Genomic DNA, 23,518 nt, shown 5'->3' with positions numbered 1-23,518 from the left:
AGATCCTTAATTTGTTCCGTCGATGAATTATGAATTATATAAGTACTATTATAGAATGAAATTTTCTATCAAAGATAAATATTAATTAAATATAATTAGTAATATATAATAAGTAAGTATAATTAATAATATATAATTAGTAATATAAATAGTAATATATAAAAAGAATATAAAATTCATAGAAAATATTATGCTCGAAAAAAAAATATTTCTCGTCACAATTATAGAGATTTTTATAACTGATGTCTTTTTTCATATGGTTTTAAATTCTGTAATTTCCTTGTTAGCAGCAAACCACGTGCATTCATAACTCCATAAGTTTATTAAAATGCATAAAATTAAGACATATAATGTAATATGAATATATGTGAGACTTTTGCTTACACTTAGAATCTAATTAACTACTTTGAACCATTCTTATTATTCGCAACACGAAAGCCTTACAAATAATATACAATGAGCAGACACAATATAACGCAATTCTATGTAATAAGTGTAATTATATTTATATAGCAAGCATATAATTATCTAACAAATAAACATTATGTAATGGTTAGAATTTGCCAATATCTGCAATGAAAGTTCATGTATTAAATTGTTAATTGAGTTGTAAAGGAGAAGATTAGACGTTTTGTGTAAATGCATGAAAGTTGCTATATCCGCCTTATAGTAAATTGATGAATAACCAATTTTACTTCAGAATATATATATATATATATATATATATATACATATATATATATATATATATATATACATATATATATATATATATATATATATATATAAATTTCACACAACTTTAAAATAAATGCAGTATATATAATGAAAAAAACATTAATTATATATATGCCTTAAGCAATACATGTGAAAATAAAAACCCATAAACTCAGACGAAACAAGTATTCAAATAAACCGCTTCTTGATAAATTTTTAATATAATTAGCGTCAATATAAAAAGTTTTTATATTACTATAAATGCACAATGAGAAACTTCACCAATTAAATGAATCCACATATATGTATATTATACTGTTTATTATTATTGTAATAAGTTATAGAACAAACTAGTTCCATATTCATGTAAGTCTACGATCCACAATCCAATCTAAAAAAATATGTTTTTATAGAGTATCGTGAAGTTAATATATTTCTTTTCACAATTATTGCTCGTGGAATAAGAATAATTATAATTGGAAATCAGCCAAGCAAGATCATTTAATGACCAAAAAGTAATCAGAAAGCTGGTGAAGATGTTATCAACACAATCATTTTTAGTAAATTGGAGGTAAATTGGAAACATGAATTATTAAGAATTGAACTGATATTCCAAAAATATGGCATGGTAGATAATGAGTCCATATTATTTAAACTATAATAATAATATAATAATTCGTAGTACTGCCATAGGGCAGGTCCGTGAGCTGAGTTAAACTCCAATTCGATTCAGGGAAGAATAGTGTAACAGATTTTTCTTTGCTATTTCACACGACAGTGTTCAAAATTGGCTATTTTCAATTAGAAAAAAAATTTGATATATATGTTCAAGTAAATATTGACATCGCTCCTGCACGATGTCAGGTTGTTTAGAGTAGAGTTCGACCTTACCACCACGATGACACAAATCCGTGAGCTTGATCATTACTAGTAAATACATAAATAATTTTCTACAAAATTCTAATCCTTTTTATTTACATGAAACAAAAAAAAATATTTTTTTAAGAACTTAATTTTTAAATAAATATTTTTTAAAATTGTTATCTTATGCTAATTTTCAAAATTTTTTTTGTTGTTTTACTCCTTAGGCGGGGTAAAATGGGACACATATCTAACAAACAACCATCTGACTATGTTCAGTAAAACTCCTAGCTAAATGGTAATTCTAGAACGGAAAGGCCAGAGAGCAAACATATCCAATATATTATTTTAATTTTAAATGAATTTGACTAAATAATAGCTACATTATTCAATAAATTTAAAATATAAATTTCATGGGTACATTTTTACCGAGATAACAGTGTATATAACCTTGATCTGGTATTGTTTACAACTTTGTCCTGGCAAAAATTCAGTTGGTCCTTTTCCACCCTACTCACATGTAAGCATTTATAGAAGTAATATTAAAAGACTTGTTGAATCTAACTAAAAATTAACAATAGATCATATAAAATATTGAAGTCTCCTCACAAATATATTTCTATATTAACATATTATTTTTTACCACAAGATCTACCACTATACAGAGAAATCGCTAGGTGATATATGATACATATATATGCTAAATTATACATGCTTTGCATGACTGATAATTAAACTTCCTTATCATCGTGAAAGTAAAAGCAATTTGAAATACCAATAATTTATGTTTTTTTTTCATCTTAAAAATAATTTTTGGTGAAGAACTAAAGACCAGTATTGAGAATTCTTGTATGATTCTGATGAATGAATGAATGATTCATACGTGTTGTCTTTGATGAGGCATCTTTGTGATGGAATTTTTTATAGAGATATTTTTTTAAGTGCATGAATATACACACACACCATCTTATATATAAAAATGGATCGCAAAATGTGTTGGTAAGCGCATAACTCAACAACGCCTGGACTAATTTGGCCAATTCTTTTTTTAAAATGTTCGTTGATGTCCAAGGATGGTTCTTACGGCGAGAAAAAATCGAATAAATGCCGGGAAAACCCTAAAAACAGCCCTTTTCTTTTTTAATCGAGTAGGCAACAAAATTTGTAGAAAAAACAATGATCTATGTCATGACATTTTGTGTAGTTTTTGATAATCTAATTTTTAATAGATTTATATAAACATAAAAATATCTTTGTATTAATTAACGAGCTATATTGGCAGTCAAAAACATTGATGTAAATGAATTAAATTTCAAAATTCAAGAACAAATTACAGGCGAATCAGTTGATTCGGCAACTAACCAAGACGATCCACCGGAGTTTTTAAACTCGCTGGATTTGCTAGGATTGTCACCTCACAATCTTCAATTAAAGGTTGGTTCGGCAATTATAATGTTGCAAAATATCGACCAACCGCGCCTTTGCAACGGCAAAAGGTTAGCGATAAAAAAACTACCAAACAACGTGATGGAAGCAACTATATTGAAAGGATAGTATGAAGCAGAAGATGTTCTCGCGCCGTGCATCCCAATGATTCCGACTGATGTGTCATTTGAGATTAAACGACTACAGTATCCAGTGCGTTTATGGTATCATTAAGTGTTTGTAGTATTAATTTGGAAAACCCATGTTTCTCACATGGAAAATTGTATGTTGTCTGCTCCCGTATTGGAAAACCATCAGATTTGTTTGTCTATACGCCAGGTAATCAAACAAAAAATATCGTTTATCACAAAGGACTACAATTAAAATTGAACTGATTTTTGAATTATGATTTACATGATTAAAATTACTCACTTTTAAATGCATATAGTGTTTTATTTAATTATTTTTAATTCACAGCGAATTATTACCAGGGTGACGGTTCTGTTCAGGATAATTTTTTGCAAAGAATAGAAAAAAGGTAGGAACAAAACACCGCCACATTACAATTTTTTTGACAGGACGAAGTCTGTCGGGTCGGCTAGTATATATATATATATATATATATATATATTTATATATATATATACTAGAATCTTCTTCAATTCAAAAGTTCCAATTTTTATACTATCCTATTCTATACTTTTTAATATGCTATTTGATGTCTTGCCTTTGTAATTTATTTATGGTCTTATCATAAGCAGTATAAGAAATTTAGAAAATAATAATATAGTATCTGCGGTAAAACAACAATATCACACTGAATGTTACCACACAACATAATTGCTTCAATAATTTTTACAATCTCGTACGATATATTAGTTGCTTTTCGGCATTTATAATTTCTAACATACATTTTTTACTAATAATTTAATAAACATTATTGCTCAACTTTAAATCTTAGGTGAATTAATTTGTAAAATCTAGTTCATATGTGCGCTCTTTCAATCAATCTGCTAAATATTCCATATCTAATGCCAAACAAATGAATTTTTGACACATGGAACAAATTTCTAAATCATTTTTCCAATGAGTAGAAATATTTTGTTATACTGTTAGATAATTTAGTAGAGCAATTCAAAAAGTTTAAAAAAATAATGTACAGCAATTTTGGGCATATTGCGCTATTTATTAAACTGTATTATATAATTTCATCTGCCAAACATAGACTGTTTCTTATATTATTTTAATTTCTGGCACATCTCGTAGATATTACATTTTTCTTGTATATTATATTCTAATCTTGCCCAGACTCATAATTTCACCTACATTCAATTTTCAAATGAATAGACATTTATAGCATATGACAGTTCAAATGTTTTTAATGTCAAACAATAATAAGTAGTTTTTTGTTATTTTTGCCATTTATTTCTACAATATTATTATAGTTTTATAGTTCATGGAATCTTGAAAATTTTCTTTGACAAACTCTAAAAAGAATTATCAAAATCAGGATAATCGTCTAGGAGAAATATCAAATCATACACCCGTACAAAAAAAATTGATATATATGTATGTATTTATATACATATACATATATATATATATATATATATATATATATATATATATATATATTATGTAGTAGAAACAGTCAATGCGTCAAAATAAAATGAGATATTTATGTTAGTTTCGAGAACGGGTGTGTCTCACCATTCAGCTAAAAGAATTTTACAAGCATTTAATACAAAACTATCAATATAACAGATACAAAAGTCAATTTTTACACACAAAACTAGGAGAAAAAACTGCTGATAGAGTTACCTACTCAGTTTACAAAATAAAGTGTTTAGATTTTGACAGATGTTATGTTAGAGCAAAGTAGCAATATATTAGCAAAAGAATGAATCAACATAAAATATTATGATATATTATGTGACATATAATTTTCCGAAAAATTTCCCATTTTTGTTCAATTTTATAAGTCTTGCTCGCCTATTATTCTTTTTAAATACAAAGTTTTCATATAAAACAAAAACTAAGAATCTTGCTAACTAGATTTGATTATTGGTTACTAACTTAGTTTAAAAAGCACAATTAAAGTATTTTATAAATAACATAATTGTACTCAATTTTATTTGACCGATGTGGATGGGGTAGCGCGTTCGATACCCCGCTCTGGCAATCTGACATCGGGCAGCGCAATGTCCATATATAATTGAAAATATAGATCAAAATATGTTTCAAATTGAAAATAAGTTCATCTCGGGCACTGCAGTGTGAAATGGAAATGGGAAAAATTCTCGCACTACTTTTTTCCTGAATCGAGTTGAAGTTTAACTCAGCTTACAAACCTGTTTAGTGCACTTCTACCCATTATTATTACTCAATTTGTGATAAATGTCATGAAATTGTTGCAAAAATAAACGAACTAAACTTTGACGTTTACACTTACGAAACAAATTTTTTTAGGAATACACGAAACATCCAATACAGTACATAACACTAAATGTGATATCTTGTTTTAACAAATCTTACATAATTACCATCAACTAAACTCTATGCAAATAGATGATTTTTTTACAGTTATCAACACTAATTTCAAACAGGTTCAATTTATAAAAATATCTGCGTAACGCGATTAAGTGAAATTCATATCCGATAAAAAATTCCACGTGAAGTTTTAAGATACGATAGACAACGACAGGTACTCTTTGGCCAGATAGTTTGCTTTTGCACGACAGGAAACGGATGATACTATGAAATTCCACGTCCGGTTTGACGGCAATTACCGTAACCGAGTTAAAAAATATTGCATCAGGTGGAGGATAAAAAACTATATTTGTTCATAACATCGGCGAAAGATTTTAATTTTAACCATATTTTGTTAATAACTTCAGCTAAAAATCGTCCTCTTCTCGTTAAAACCTTCGTACAGTAAAATTACCTTTAACGAGTATGTTAAACATTCAGCGACATAATTTAATTTTACCAATACTTTTTTATTGATCCCAGAGATTTGAATTTTTAACCATATTTTTTAACTTCCCGTAGGATAAGATATTGTAATCGTCCAAAAATCGGAATTGAAAATTTTTGCATATCTTCAAGATCAAAAAAAATTATGTATGTATGTGTGTGTGTGCGTAAGTATGGATACAATTTTTTGTCCGTTTTCGGAAGAAAAAATCAACCGATGTGAAATATTCAAAAAGCAATAGATTCCTATTGATATCAGCCGTTTGGAGATATAAAGCAAAGAGAGCGGAAAATGAAAATAGTGTTTTTGGGAGAACAGAGCATCTGATTTGTAACTAGCGGGGCGCATGATCGTGCCTTAAGGCAAATTACTGGAACTTTCCGTACCAAAAATTCATATTTTTTTAAAAACGATTAACATTTTTGAAAAAATTTTACTTCAAAAAAATTAGATTTTTGAGAAACTATAAATTCGACAAAAATTACTTCATTTAAAAAAAAATATTTTTTTTTTAAAAATGTTTTTTTTTATTTTGACATATTTTGGAAATTTTAAACTTTCTTCAAAGCAATCGTACTGCTTTGACTGCATAGAGACAAAACTTCAAAGCGCTTAAGCGCCGCGTCGCCGTCTAACGGAGAAACATTGGTACGAAACCCATAAGAATGTAAACAAAATTTATACTTATTGTTAAAATCTCTATAAAATATTTGATAATTTGATATGCATATGTCTAATGATCATTTTTGACCGCCGAATGGCATTTTTTTTACTTTTTTCATTAGATCTCCGAAACCGCTAAACCTGCCTTGATGATCAATTTTTCATCTTGGTAATACAAGTAAAATGTTTTTGAATTAATAAAATCGGACGCTCCATTCTCTTAAAAACTGAGTTACCATTTTTGGCACTTTTTGCCCCGTAGCTTTGGAACAGCTAGACCTGCTTTTGCCAAAAACTAATCAGCACGTCTCCTTTTCAATACGAATCGAATGTTTTTTGAATTATTCAAATCGGTTGATCGGTGTTCTCGAAATCGTCGACGAAAATTTGTATCCGCACACACATACACACACGCACACACACATACATCCATTTTTTCTAAGGTATGCCAAAATGTTCAGAAACCTTTGAAACGTAAAGATATATACAAATTTTCATTTTTGATTTTTTTGCGATTACTATAACTTGCCCTACGGGAAGTTAATAATGGGGAGTAGTGGTGATTAGTTTTTAGCGAAGACAGGTCCAGCCGTTTTGTAGATACGGAGCTAAATATGCAAAAAATTGTAGTTTTCGAGAGAAAAAAATATGCGATTTGAATTATTCAATTTTTTTTTAACTTCCCTTAGGGTAAGTTATTGTAATCGTCAAAAATCGAAATTGAAAATCTTTACATTTCTCGACGTTTTGAAGGTTTCTGAACATTTTGGTTCAAAAAACATTCGATTTCTATTGATAGGGAGATGTGCTGATTAGTATTTGGCAAAGGCAAGTCCAGCCGTTTCGAAGATATAGAGCAAATGGTGCAGAAAATAGAAATCGAGATTTGAGAGATCGGAACATTTGAATGATCCAAAAAACATTCAATTCGTAATGACGGGGGGAAAAGGTGATTAGTTTTTGGCAAAGGCAGGTCCAGCGGTTTCGGAGATACAGAGCTAAATGTGCAAAAAATGGCAGTTTTTGAGTGATTTTTTTTTGTATATAGAAAATAATTCTAATTCTAATTGTAATTTTGACTTAAGTTCTAATGTACTTTAAACAAATATCTTCAACTTTGCAATTCAGTTTATATAATTCTTATAAATATGAGACAATGTTCAAATATTAGACATTTATTTATAATAATCTATTTGAAAACATTTAATATTCCTCGAACATATCGTTACGGTACGGGAAGTTCCAGCAATTTGCTTAAGGCACGATGCCATACAGACCACTAGTTTTTTTTTTCATTTTCAAAAATTTTTTTGTTATGAATATTGAAACTAATTCGGATTTTATTTTCAATTTTAGCCAAAATTCTTAAGTTAACTTATATACTTGAAATATCAATTATAATAATATATTTATAACATTTAATATTCTTCGAATATTTAATTACTGTACGGGAAGATCCAGCAATTTGCCTTAAGGCACGATGCCATACACCATTAGTTTTGTTAGTTTTTTTTAGTCAAAGATTTAAATATTGGCAATAGTTTTATAAAAACATCAGCAAAAATTTTAATCAAATAGTTTGCTAACATCAACAAGAGATTGCAATTTTAAGGATGATTTGTTAATAGCATCAGACATAGCCTTCAGTTGCGCAATATTGTTTTTTTATGTGGTCCCTGTATAGTTTATTAATATTGCCCCAATATTATTTTATGTGTTATATTAAGTTTATTTGTTAATAATATTAGCTAGAGATATAAAGTTATTAAATTAAACAATATTTTGTTTATAACTTGAGAAAAAAAAATTCTAATTTGGCAGAAAAAATTGCGAGAGATTATATTCCTTAACATTTATTTGTTATATAAGGTATAAGGAATAGTTAAAAATGTCACTAAACCTAGAATATTTTTTTTATTTTCCTCGATAGGTTGTTTAGAATTTAGCAACAAAGTTTATTTTGTTAGTAACATTATCAAAAATATTAGCATATATTTACCAATATATTTTTTTGCATTTTTGTAAGTATAATTTCCATATATTATAGTATCCTTAATATGTGAGTTCAAAAACATTTGAATTATAATCATAATCATAAAACGTCGAATTAAATTTAAGTACAATTCCATCTCATTGAGAATGATACTTTTCATTTTATGATGTAAAAATTTATGTCCCAATCATAAAAAGCTAATTCAATTGTTTGACTTCAATTTTAAATATAAATAAAAGATGGTAAATAATAAATTAGCTCCGACTTCCTGCAAAATACTTTTGTTCACATGTTCACACAGTTATTGAAGCAACTTCTTGATTTGAGAAATGATGCATTCATTATATTATATTCTGGCTACCAATTTGACTGTTTTGAATACATAATTAAAATATGATTTTAGACGTGAATAATGTACGTTTTACAACATACTAAAACGCATTTTATTTATATAATCAAGTTTCGCTAATGCCATGAGAACATTTTGAAATTATGATTAAGCTACTAGTGTTATAGGAAGACATAGATTCTGCATGATTTTAGGTGGACAAAAATAAATGTATGTATAAATATATTATGGAAATGAAGTTTATAATGAGATGTTCTAAAATTAGTCATTAAAAACATATAGCTTTAAGGGCAAAGTAATTATTTTAGTTTTTCTAAAAATTATTCAATTTTAAAATTAATTTAAGCAATGTTTTGATTTAATGCTTTGAATTTCTTACTTTGTTTTGTATATAACCGTTAGAATAACATAAAATAGTTAAGAAATTTATAGAAATAATAACAGCAAATATTTAAAAATAAAATAAATTAACTATCTGCAGAATGATTTCAGTATTTCTGAAGAACCTGATTTTTTTGAAAAACTATTTTTTATATTTTGTAATACCTACTGTTTTAAATTTTGAATCAATCTAAAATCTAATTCAAAAAGCAAATTCAATTGCATACTGCACTGAAAATTTTTGAAGTATCCCTATAATGTTTTTAAAAGCTTTGGTACTTTTATTAAAACGTTCTATTTCTATAGTGTTCTTAATTCTTCTACTACTTTAATCGAAAATGAAAACTTTTATATATCTGTATGTTTCAGAAGTTTCTGAACATTTTGGCATACCATGAAACAAATTGATGTAAGTGTGTGTGTCTGTGTGTGTGTGTGCGGATTTAACCGATTTCAATTATTCAAAAAACATTCGATTCCTATTAATAAGGAGATATGCTGATTAGTTTTGGCACAGGCAGGTCTAGCCGTTACGAAGATACGAGTCAAAAAGTGCCCAAAACGGCAACTCAGTTTTTAAGAGAACGGAGCAAAAAACATTTTACTTTTATTGACAAGACGAACTACTGATTAAATTTTTGGGAAGGCAGGTCTAGCGGTTTCGGAGATCTAGTAAAAAAAGTAAAAAAAATGCCATTTTAAGGGCAAAAATGATCATTAGACATATGCACATCAAGTTATCAGATATTTTATGGAGATTTTAATGATATGTATCAATTTTGTTTACATTTCTATGGGTTTCGAAACATCGTTTGTCCGTTAGACGGCGACGCGGCGCTTACGCGATCCGATATTGCGTGTCCACAATAAAAGCTAAAGCAGTGCGTTCGCTTTAAAAAAAAAGTTCAAAATTTCCATAATATTTCGAACTAAAAAAAGACATTTTTTCTCAAAAATTTTATTTTTCAAAATTTAAATCTTATTTAATCTTTTTTAGAAAGGCACGAAACCATACATCACTAGTTTGTTATTACAATTCATAATTCTATTATTATTACAAACTAAGTACTATTATTTTTTCAAATTATTGCCGGAGATTCGAACTCAGAACCTTCAGGGAGTGAGTCGGAAACGCTACTATGTGATAATCCCGTCAGCAATACGAAAAATATTGAAGAATTGTCAAATCAGACCAAAATAAAATATTTTGCCCTTTATATCTATTTATCTTTACAATATTATCTCAAGTTAAGTTAAGATTAAAAACAATCTAAAATCTAATTCTAGCAATCAAACGCCAAGTTTTGTTATTTATTTATACAAAGAACAGGTTATTGCGGGGTCATTGTTCTGCTCTGAGTTCTTGCACTCCGCGTACGTGAGGATTACGTATCAAACTAACATTCTTATGTACACAATAAAATAAATACATATAATGCTGCCAAGTCCGGATACACCGGTGGTCAAGAAAACAGAAAATTGCCTCTACGGAGGCTTTATATTGAGAACTGGAGTGGATCATTATTACACATCTTAGGGAAAAATTGCAGCAAAATTTTGGTACTTGACTTGGTACTACTTCTCGTAGTATAAGATATAGTAATCGCGAAAAATCGAAAAAGAAAATTTTTATATATCTTTAAGATTCTCGAAATTTGATAAACTTTTTAAAAATGAGTACTAATTTTGTTGAGTTTCGTACCAAAATTAATGATTTTTAAAGTTTACTTATACGCAAGCAAATTTCAAAATTTTCAGAAAATTTTTTTTCAATATTTCAAAAATATACAACATTTTATACTTCAAATATGATTTTTAAATTTAAAATTCAGTTTGAGAATGTATATATTTCAAATGCGTAATTCTAATCGTAAGAATGGGTCGAAAATCAAAGATGGAAATATTTGTATATCTTCACATTTCAGAGGTTTCTGAACATTTTGGTATACCTAAAAAAAATTGAATGTGTGTGTTTGCAAATTTTGTGCTGATTAGTTTTTGGCGAAGGCAGGTGCAGCCGTTTCGAAGATATAGAGCCTAGAGTGCAGAAAATAGTAATAGCATTTTTGAGAGAACGGAGGATCCGATATGAATGATCAAAAACACACTCAATTTGTAATGATGGGAAGATGTGGTGATTAGTTTTTGGCAAATGCAGGTTCAACCATTTTCGAAGATAGATTTGGATGATTCAAAAGTCTTTCTACTTGTGTTGACCAAACAATTGTTTTTGGAAAAAAAATATAATTTTTTTTTTGAGATTTTTTTTGTATATCGAAATTAATTCAGATTTCAATTTTAATTTTGGCTGAAGTTTTAACTTTGTAATTCAGTTTATATAACTCTTATGTATATTAGACAATGTTACAGTATTTATAATAATATTTGAGAACATTTAATATTCCTCGAATATTGCATTACGGTACACCACTACACCACGCCATACACCACTAGTTTGTCTCTTTGTTTATGTGCAGTAGACTGCTTAGAAATTAGAAAGATTTTAGAGTATCAGTAGTGTGAAATAGTGATATTCTTGATAATTATCTTATTGAAATGTTTGGACCAAAAAAATAAAAATAATAGCGATAGCGACTAACGCATTTTTCTCACATTTAGTACAAATGTTTCTCTCTGAACTGTACATTAATACATTTGAACTGATTATGTGTAAAATGCACTAACAAAATCATGTCATTCTTAAGTTTTATTTTTTTACTTAATATTTTTCAATATTAACAATTATCAAGTATTTTACCATTTTACAATCCTGAATGAATGCACCAACTTTTGATGAAACTTTTGATGAAACTGAAACACACTTCAGTAATTTTTTTTAAGGAGGGCTTTTCAAAGTCCGGAAAATTTTAAATTCATAGTTCAACAAAAGGTCCTAATTTATGTAAACTTGGGATAAATTGTGATATTATTTTTTGCACTGTTCCTAGAAATATTATCACGATTAAGGTTCCAAAGTTTAAATGAAGATAATTAAGTTAAGTTTAAATTAAGAAAAACTCACCACAATAACCAAAAAATGATCATAATTACACCAAATCTCTAAATTGCACTTAAAAGTTCATAATTTCCAAACAACGTGAAATAATTTTTTTCCTAAATTTTTTCAGAACTGTTGAGGCCAATATTATCCTCATTAATGATTAATGCACTAGCAAAATCATGTCATTCTTAAGTTTTTATTTTTTTACTCAAAATTTTTCTATATTAACAAATATCAAGTAATTAATTAACATAACATATTGTCATTCATAATTATTAAATATTTTTTGTATTTTATAAAACAGATTGTAATTGAATCTTGAGAAATAAAAAAAACAATTATCAAGTATTTCGTACCATTTTACAATCCTGACAACTAATTGCGCCAACTTTTCATGAAACTTGACTACACACTTTAGTATTTTTTTTTTAAGAAGGGCTTCTCAAAGCCGCCGAAAATATTTAATTTATAGTTCAACAATAAGTCCTAATTCCTGTAAAATTGTGATGAATTGTAGTATTATTTTTTAAAGTGGTCCTAGAAATATTATTCACGCTTACGGTTCCAAAGTTTAAATAAACATTATTAATGAAGAAATCACCAGAATAACCGAAAAATGATCATAATTACACCAAAGCTCTAAGTTGCACTTCAAAGCTCGTAATATCTAAACAACGCGAGATATTTTTTTTCTAAATTTTTTTCAGGACTGTTGAGATCAATATTATCACCATATTTTGGCCTAATGTTAAGTTCTAGAACACCCTGTCTTTTTCTAACGATTCTTTATACATAATCAGGAAGTTCTTGTATATCCTTTGAATTTTTTTTGAATTTAATATCTTTTGCATTTTGAACTTAGTTAACATTTTTTTATTTTTTTTTCTAAAAGTAATATCTTTTGAGTAAATATAATTAATTTTTATGTATATTTTTATGTATTTATGCATTACTGTATGCGTATGTATAAATATTTATTATTTAACTTTGCAATTTTAATTCGAATTTCTCTATCTTCTGCTAAGCTCTAATTAAAAACTTTACAAATATCAAAATAGAAAATTATTTAATAGAAATCTAAAAATGCGTCATATGTGCACGCAATAAAATAGTCGTAAAATCTTAGTCTAAGATATGGCATTCATAAAAATATAAAAATGTTAATGAGGAAATTAGAAAATGAACTAACACAAATGAGCATCAATTTATATTCACATTATAATGTAAAATTAAACAAATTGTATCCAAAATGTTTACCTTATTCTTATAAAAATTATCGTGCACTCCTTTGTTCGAACAATGTAGTTCAATTGATACATTACTGTAATACTTTTTGCGATTTGGCCTAGTTTACTCTCTTTCAATTATTTGTAAGAATATCCGTGAAAATTATTACCGTTATAGTAATATTGCCCATGAAGAGGCATAAAATGTATAAATATTATACATACAAAACATACATACAAAAATCTGTAGAACTTACACGAAATTAAATAGCATGTAGCAAAATTTTATTAGTGTTTTAAATATTAAATTATAAAAATATAGGTATGTTCATTTAAAATTCAATAAAAAAATTAATTGAGTTACAGATAAATGATTAAATCAAAAATGAAAATTTGTATTATCTGAAAAATTAATAACTTTTAGTTCAATCTATGGAGCATTTGATATTTAATTATAATTACTATAATATAATAATATATTGTATTACCTTGAAAATTTATTATTAATATATCTATATATTTTGAAATCAAAGAATAAATGTGAAAAAATTAACAGAGTCTATTAGCATAAATGTAACAAATGAAAAAAGACTAGTTCTGTACTAATAAGTAAACTAAGATATTTGAGAAAATTTGAATAAAATATAGAATAAGGTTAATAAGCAATAAACAAGAAATAAATATATGCAAAAAGTGTTCATTAATTCATTTATATTATAAATAGTATGTAAATAGTGCAATATTATAGTTGTTTATATTAACTATTGCATGACAATCGCGTTTTTATGTATGGTAAATACATAATGAATGTATATGTATGAAACTGGTAAATTTCAATTAAAACTTGATCGTATTTTAAAACATAGTTCATTTTACATTTATAGTATCGTAAAATGTTTGAATTTAATTAAATTTATATTAACTTTTTATCTCAAAAGTTACGCAATTTATCACTGGATATAAGTTCTTATTAGATAAGTACATTATGTCACTGAAATTGCTTATACTGGTATATATAAAGCGCAAAATAGATTTTTTAATATGTATTTAATTTGTTATTCTAACCATTTTTTTGGTTTTTTTATAATTACTTTGTTAGTATAATCTAACGCGATCGCATTGCATTTTATATACTAAATTGCATCATCCCAACAAATTAGCTTCCGAAAATTCGACCTGTTAACTTTCCAAATTTTCGTCGACGATTTCGGGAATACGGATGAAGCGATTAGAATAATTCAAAAAACATTCGATTCGTATTGGTAAGGAGACTTGCTGATTAGTTTTTGGCGAAGGCAGTCTAGCCGTTCCGAGATATGGGGTTAAAAGTGCCAAAAACAGTAACTCAGTTTTTAAGAGAACGGATCGTCCGATTTCAATAATTCAAAAACATTTTACTTGTATTAACAAGATGAAGAACTGATCAAATTTTCATGAAGGCAGGTCTAGCGGTTTCGGAGATCCAGTAAAAAAAGTAAAAAAAAAAGCCATATTGACAAAATGAAAAAATAACAAAAAATTTATATTTGGCGGTCATTAGACAATAGACATATGCACATCAAATTATCAGATATTTGATAAAATTTTTAAAAATGAATACTAATTTTGTTACCATTTTGTTGGGTTCCGTACCAAGATAGCTAATTTTTAAAGTTTCAAAATTTCATTTCAAAATTTTCAGAAAAAAAATTTCTTCAAAATTTTCAAAAATATACAAAGTTTATACTTCAAGAATGAATTTTAAATTTACAAACCAGTTTGAAAATGCGAATATTTCAAATTCGTTATTCTAATCGTAAGAAATATATCCTCAGATGGATTTATTCGGCACCTATTGATAATGTGAAGTTTCTTAAGTGTTTTGAGCGGCAAGGTCGTCATTGTATATTTTATGAACTATAAAATATATAGTGATTATAAATATCCATTTTAAAATGTTTAAAACGATTGTTATTAATCATTGATCAATATTTATTGATTACTGATTTTTTTCAGCACGATGCCATACACCACTAGTTTGAACTTATGACCTTTACCTTGCAATAAGCAATTTTATTGATCAATAAACCTAATGAAGTTCATCTTTTCAAATCGATCTCTACAACCACATTCATGGTTAAAATCCGAATACAGACTCGAGAAGGAAAACGCGCGAGATGAAATATTGAAGAAGTTAGCGGTTCCTGAGTTTTATGGTGCTGGTATACCGTTAGATCGACCTCAGAAGCGAAGCAAAGCGATTCTACCATTTTATGCAGTAAAACCTGATAGTGATAACTCACACAAAACACTTTTCACAGAATACGATACGGCCGAATTGAGGCTTTTAGAAATGTCTAGCATTTTCTTTTCTTCGCGCGAAAACCGTTTGGTGTCCGATATTTTGTCCTCCGAACATTATTGTTTCTGGAGTCAGAAGACTTGACCCTTAGAGGCAAGGTGATCATAATTAAGAGATGGTGATTCAGAGGTTAGTGCATTAAAGATGCATTATGAAGCATTCATAAATATCACATACTTTTTTTTTGTTTCACTATTGTACCAAATTAACCAAGTCGGCTATAAGTATTACATGCAATTACAATCATAAGTGCAACTACATCAAAGAAATTTAAGACTTGGAAATTTTCAGTTTTAACCTTAGGAGTTTACAGTTTTTTTAACCAATGCCATAGGAATATCTATACTTTAATAGATTTTAATAATATATGCAAAAATAAGAAAATACGTATTTTTCAGAAAATAAATTTAATTTCAATGACGTCTTTAATACGAATCTTGCAAGCATTACAAAAGTTTTAATTTATCGGTACATACCGCTGAATTTGTAAGATTTAAAAGTATATATAAAAATACTCCAGTAACATTATAAATTTCTGATTAGAACACTATATTAACAAGTTGTTCTATTATAATGTAAAATAAATTAACAAGTAGCGGTTCTTGGGATTTATTCTTTCAACAATCTTTTATACATATCATCTTGCAATTATAAACTACACAGGATGAGCAAATCACAATGTGAGTAAAACAGCAACTTTCTGTTCTATTAATCTTTAACAAAAGAAAAACAATTTTTGTATTTTGTAATAACAATGCTGTAAGTAGTGAAAAAACTCGAACCAACGTTTTTGGTTAAATTTGTATTAGACGTAGTCAGCTGTGTTTTAGAATCTTTGAGTAAAACCACCACCACAGAAAAGTTGTGGTTCTAACAATACTATTTTATAATTTATTATAAATATTTTAAAATTAAACCCTTTCTGAATATTCTTGTGGACAGAACTGCTACATCGATTTTATTTTGCGTTTTCTGTGTAAAACCGTTTGACGTTCGATATTTAACCTGAAGCATTTAGCCAACAAGATATGCTGATATAATTTCTATGATTCTAAATATATCCCGAGTTATTCTTTACTTTTAAATTCAAATTAGTGGGGTGTATAGCATCGTGCCTTAAGGCAAATTGCTGGAACTTCCCGTGCCGTAACGAAATGTTCGAGAAATACTGAATGTTTTCAAATAGATTATTATAAATATTGTAACATTGTCTAATATTTGTAAGAATTATATAAGCTGAATTGCAAAGTTGAAATTATTTATTTAAAGTATATTAGAACTTTAGTCAGAGTTAAAAATAAAATCTGATTTATTTTCGATACACAAGAATTTTTTTTTTGAAAAAAAAATTTTTGGAAAAAAATTTTGAAACAAATGTTTTTTCCTGAATTACTTATTTTGTTAAAACAAGCAGGAAGTTTTTCAAATACACTTCTTCCAATCATTACTAACTGAATGTTTTTTAGATCATTCAAATCAGATACCCCGTTCTCTCAAAAACTCGTTTTCTATTTTCTGCACTCTTTGCTATTTATCTCCGTAACTGCTGGACCTGCCTTTGCCAAAAAACTAATCATTATCAAATGCAATAAACATTAGATACTTTTTTATATATCTTTAAATCATAATTTTCTACTCTTAATGAATGTTTTTTAATTAATTTATAATCACTTGTTTATAGTTGAGAATTGTTTTCAATTAAATTCATATCATTCATAAAGCAGAAAAGAAATACGTATGTGATAATAAGTATGTAAACAACACTATAGATTTATTATTAGAATACATGCACACAAAATATGATACAAATTGTTTTATATCACAGATAGTAAATACAATTAGTGATTAACATACTAATTTCATTAATTATTAAAGGGCGTGAAAAGGTTACAAAAAACAAAAATTATCTCAAGAGATGGAGGGAGGATCAAGTAAGATTACACGTGTATTTATTAAATTAAAATCTAATCCAATATTTTACAAAAAATCGAATTTTCTAGGTATGCGTGATTTTTTAAATATGATCATGTATCACCAAGGTCTCGAAATAGGTCCCAAAATCCTTAAAATGCGATCACGTAAGTAATCGATGCTCCCAACTGTGGCAAAATTTGATTGAAATGTGATGTGTATGAGATAATTCAAAAAAGTTGTAGTGTATTTGAAAAAATGGACAAAATTATGACGCATTTAACTAAGGTGACCATACGTCCCGGTTTGGCCGGGACAGTCCCGGATTTGCACCTTGTGTTCCGGGTTTTCCTAAAACCAATATTTGTCCCAGATTTAGATCTTTCGTCCCGGAATGTTCCAGGTTTTCGAAAAGTATAGATCAAAATTCTTTGTTCTTGATAATGAAATTACCCATCGAATATCTGCAAATGTTATGTACAACTAGTATGCCTATTTGAAAATGGCGGGTTAAAATAACCTCTCCAATTCTTAATTTAAAATTTTTATTTTCAATTTTACTTTTAAAAAATTAATAAAAATTATGAAAACGAACTTCTGGTACACCTGGAATAATGCTAATAAATGTGCTAATTATTTTTAAATCATGAAGAAAATTGAATAAAATGTTATAATTAGTTTGAAAGCTGAAAAAACATATAGACCTAAAAATAAAGCTAGTAATGAATAATGAACTTTTTCTGATTTAAAAAAAATACTCGTCCCAAAGTTCTGTTTTTTACTGAATTCTTAAATAATATTTGTTATTCTGAAACTATATTATTTTTTTTAGCATTCACCCCCCCCCCTTCCGGATTAGCATAATTGAAAATTACCGTCTTGGGTTTGACTTGAAAAAATATGATCAACTTATTATCTTCCCGTAGGGTAAGTTAGTAATCCCAAAAAATCGAAAATGAAACTTTTTATAAATCTTTACTTTTCAAAGGTTTCTGAAAATTTTGGCATACCTTAGAAAAAATGGATGTTTGTGTGTGTGTGTGTATGTGTGTATGTGTGTGTGTACGCATACAAATTTTCGTCGACAATTTCGGGAACACCAATCAACCGATTTGAATAATTCGATTCGTATTGATAAGGAGACGTGCTGATTAGTTTTTAGCGAAGGCAGGTCTAACTGTTCCGAAGATAAGCGGCAAAAAGTGTCAAAAGCGGTAACTCAGCTTTTAAAAGAAGGGAGCGTCCACTTTAATAATTCAAAAAACATTTTACTTGTATTGATAAGGTGAAGAACTGAATAAATTTTTGGGAAGGCAGATCCAGCGGTTATGAACTCTCAATAAAAATAAGTTTGGCGGTGATAAATATTTATTGGACATATGTACATCAAATTATCAGATATTTTATAGAGATTTTAATATTGTGTACACATTTTATGTAAATGTTTTTGGATTCCGTACCAAGATTTTTAATCACGGTACGGAAAGTTCCAGCAATTTGCCTTAAAGAACTATGCCATACACACTACTAGTTTTAACTTATATCGATTAAAAATGGTATATTTGAGAAATATATATTGGGTAGTGGTAAATGTGAGAAGGAGGATGGATTAAAATGCACCTTGTGTAAGAAAAAAATTGTCTATTTATTGGTAATGTAAGTAAAGTATGTAAGTAATACTTATGAGTAAAGTTGACTAAATTGTGGTGGATATGACAAATATCGATTGAAATATGGTGCATGTAAGAAAAATATTTGCATGTAAAAAAGCTAACCAGTATTCGACAGTTCCTAAAACTGTAATATCATACAAATTAAATAGTCGCTCAACTCCTTCAGCCTGTTTCCACAGTTTCAAGAAGATTGAAGAAAAAGTTTTCAAAAATTAATATCCAAGATCATTAGCATTATCACATATTTGGATAAAGAGGGTTGAAAGAGGGTCCTTTGAACAAACGAATTAAGTTGTGGTATATGAGATAAAAAGTGATTGAAATGTCGTAAACAATTAAAAATGATCTCGAGCTTGTCATGACATTCAATAATTATGCTCTTGTATAATATTTTGTAAAGATTATTTTGAGAACATTAATAATATCTATAGTAGACATGACTAGAAACTATGTATCAAGTTTCAGCAGTACTACTTCTATTGTAAAATGAATGTTAATTAGTTATTTTCCAAACAAATGCTTGATTAATCAGCCATCGCATTATGGTGGTAATCCGCAATTAATATAATTTGGTACATAATATTATAAATAAACATTATACATTCAAAGATACTACATAATAAACATATACATACTTATTAGGGGTGGAATTAATTATCCTGCAAACAACCTCCTAGATATATATTTCTATCCCAGTGTTTTATGCCATCACATAACGTACCACAAATTTTTTCACTTTAATTTTACAAAAATCCTTCTATCTTCAACAAACCATTGTCTATCACTAAAATCACAACAGCACAAACAATATTGTTTACATTGAAATCAAAAACAGAAATATTCAACACATCAGAATGCACGGCCGTGCACCGGCACGGATTGAATACAAATAAGTTTGCGTGATACCACCTCGACTCTGCTGGCTGGATGAAAGAAAGACGATCATTTGGGAAGGAGGGGGGTGAAGATACTAAATCAATGAAATCAATCAACAAAATTGATTTTTTTTAACTTCCCGAAGGAGAAGTTTATGTTTTCATAAAAAAATCGATTCGCTAATTTTATGTTTTCTCGAGGTTTCAAGCCATTTTGAATCAAATGGGACCAAATTTGGAAAAAGTATGTATGTGTAAGTGTGTGTATGTGAACAGATTTTTTGCTGTAATTCGATGTTTTCTCAAAAAACGGCTGGACCGATTTCAAATATTTAAAAGCTCTTCGATGCATCTCGATGAGGACTAGCGTTTATCAATTTTGCGCGACGAGCAGCCAAGCCGTTTCTTTGTAAATAGCAAAAAAGTGAAAAAAATTTCATATACGTTTTAGCCCGCAATTCTGAATCAATTTTGAAAATTCAAAAACCGTTCGAACAATATTGGTTGGGAATCGTGCTGATTAGTTTTTAGTAAAGATCGGCCAGGCAGTTTTCTTGTAATAAAGTATTAAAAAAAATGTTTCGACGATTTTTATTATTTTTTTTTGCGGTAGATACCATACTCTTATAGATCGTACTAAAATATTACGGACCTACGACAACTTGTTTAACTTTAAAAATTTGTCAAAGTTTGCAAAAATTAGTATGGTTTTTTTGGCATTTGTCAAAATTACACTTTACATCGACGTTTTCTCTAAAAAGGTTGAGTCGATTTTAAAAATGTAAAAACCATTTAATGAAACTTGATAAACACTTGCGTCGGTTAGATTTTTAATACAATCGACTGAGCCGTTTTTTTGTAAAGTAGAAAAGTGAAAAATTTTCCATTCACGTTGTAACCAAAAATTTTGAACCGGTTTTAAAAATTCAAATACTATTCGAAATATATTATATGGGAGTCGTGCTGATTAGTTTTGGACAGAGATTGGTCGAGCTGTTTTTTCGTAATTAACTGTTGAAACAAATTTTTTTGATGAAACTTATTTATGGAAATAGATATCATGGTCTTGAATAACATACTAAAATGTTACGGTCTTACAACAAATAGTTTAAGGTTAAAAATTCATTAAAGTTTAAAAAAATATTATGGTCAAAATTTGTATCAAAAGTTGCTTTTATGTTTGGAGTCAAACATTATCAATTCATTAAAATTTATATTAATGAGCTACTTAATTTAGAACATACAATCACTAGTGTCTGTGCACTATAAAATATAATTTAAAATAATAAATAATAAAATTTAAATATAAATATGTTTGAGAGATTATCAATTGGAAATAGGAATGTTTAGAATCGATGGATAGCGATAACTTTATATTCCAAATAAATAGTTGAAAATTTTATCTAAGTATCTAAAGTTTAATTTCGGTTAATTAAGTCAATTATTCATGCAAATTCATGCAAATTGCTTTAAGGCTTAATGCCACCTTTATAGTTTTTAGATAATCAAAAATGCTCGTATGAAATAATAAAGATTTCGCCAATTTTTGAACAAAATCAAAAACATCATTTGCAGGATGTATAATGAATCTGTGTGACAGAAAAAATGATTTCTTGCGTATTTTGTTATGATCAAAATTATTTGTTTAAGAAAATAAAGATTCCACAGATATTCGCATCGAATAATAGAAATTAAACAACAATTATTGTATATGATTCTGCAGGATGTTTAATAAGTTACTGAATCCCATTAATTATAAAATTGATTTTTTATCTATATTGTTAAGATAGAGATTCACACATATCTGAAAAAAATTGTAAAAGGATATTCAATATGTTACTGAATCCAAGGGATAGTGAATTGATTCTTTTATCTTATATTGATTAATAATAATTGTTTGATTTAACAGATATTTGTGCAAACCAATAATTAAACAACAATATATATATATATATACAATATATATATATACATATATATATATTTATACTTTACTAAATCAAGTGCTAATAAAATTGTTTTTTTCTATTTTGTCTTGATTGATTAAAATATTTTGTCTTGATTGATTAAAATATTAGAAATTAAACAACAATTTTAATTACGATTCTGCAGGATGTACTATATATAATAATCTAATAGTTTAATGAATTCCAGTCATAATAAAATTGATTTTTTGTTTATCTTGTTATAATTAAAAATTATTGTTTATAGAAATAAAGATTTCGCAGATTAAAAAGCAAATATTAAAAATAGCTTTGCGGGATGTTTATTAATTTACTTAATAAAGCCATTGGTTTCTTATCTATTTTGTTAAATTAAAAATTCCATTGACATATGATCAAAACAATAAATATTAAACAACAAATTTTATATATGGTTCTAAAGGATGTTTATTATTTTACTGATTTCCAGTAGTAATGAAATTGATGTTTTGCATATCTTGATCTCACACATATTCAAGCAAATTAATAGAAATTTAGCCTACATATGTTATATATCTATAATTCTGCAGGATGTTTAAAAGTTTTCTAAATGGTTTGTTTTTTAATCAAATTCAAAGAACGATTGGATTTGGAAAACAAAAAAATTTTATTTGTGTCCTAGAATGATATTGTTTTTTGCATGGAAGAAAAGTTGTCATGTACCTCTATTTGGTGATAATATATCTACTGCTTTTGTCGTCCAGATAATTTCAAAACACACAATTGTGACAAAATACACAAATTTTTTAACATTTGTTGGATTAGCCTAAAATATATACAATACGTTGTATATATAACGTATTGTGAAGAAACTAATTCAGGCGCGTTTAATTTTTAATTTGAAGTAGTCAGAAGTAGTATTCATTTATTATTATATTTTTAACATATCTTATAAAGCAACTTTAAAATAAATAAATTACTTAAATAATTTATAATCAATTCATAAATTAATTAATTAACTAATTAATTAATTATAATAGAATTGCACTATTTGCAAACACTTTTATTTCTAATTATTCAACATTTATCACCGAAAGGATTTTAGTCCTATATCTTGTGCATTTAATAAAAGTTTGAGAATTATTATAATAATAACTGGGTTAATATATATTTAAATTGAGTAAAACCATCTGATTTTGATAT

The 23,518-nt window shown here is 27.5% G+C and overlaps 1 protein-coding gene across 1 annotated transcript in view; it reads right to left on the bottom strand.

The window, feature by feature from the left end:
* LOC113373898 overlaps positions 1–20,412 on the bottom strand; it is a 54,410-nt gene extending 33,998 nt beyond the window's left edge. The window contains exon 1 of the mRNA XM_026614163.1: positions 20,154–20,412. The gene's annotated coding sequence lies outside the window, so the exon portion shown is untranslated. The remainder of the gene's footprint in view (positions 1–20,153) is intronic.
* Positions 20,413–23,518: the final 3,106 nt, after the last annotated feature.

The sequence above is a fragment of the Ctenocephalides felis genome, unplaced genomic scaffold (assembly GCF_003426905.1).
Source record: "Ctenocephalides felis isolate EL2017-DRISC unplaced genomic scaffold, ASM342690v1 CF-g0.4_SCAFFOLD_01604, whole genome shotgun sequence".
Taxonomy (NCBI): domain Eukaryota; kingdom Metazoa; phylum Arthropoda; class Insecta; order Siphonaptera; family Pulicidae; genus Ctenocephalides; species Ctenocephalides felis.
The sequence above is the reverse complement of the archived record's forward strand: the minus strand, read 5'-3'. Positions and strand labels throughout refer to the sequence as shown.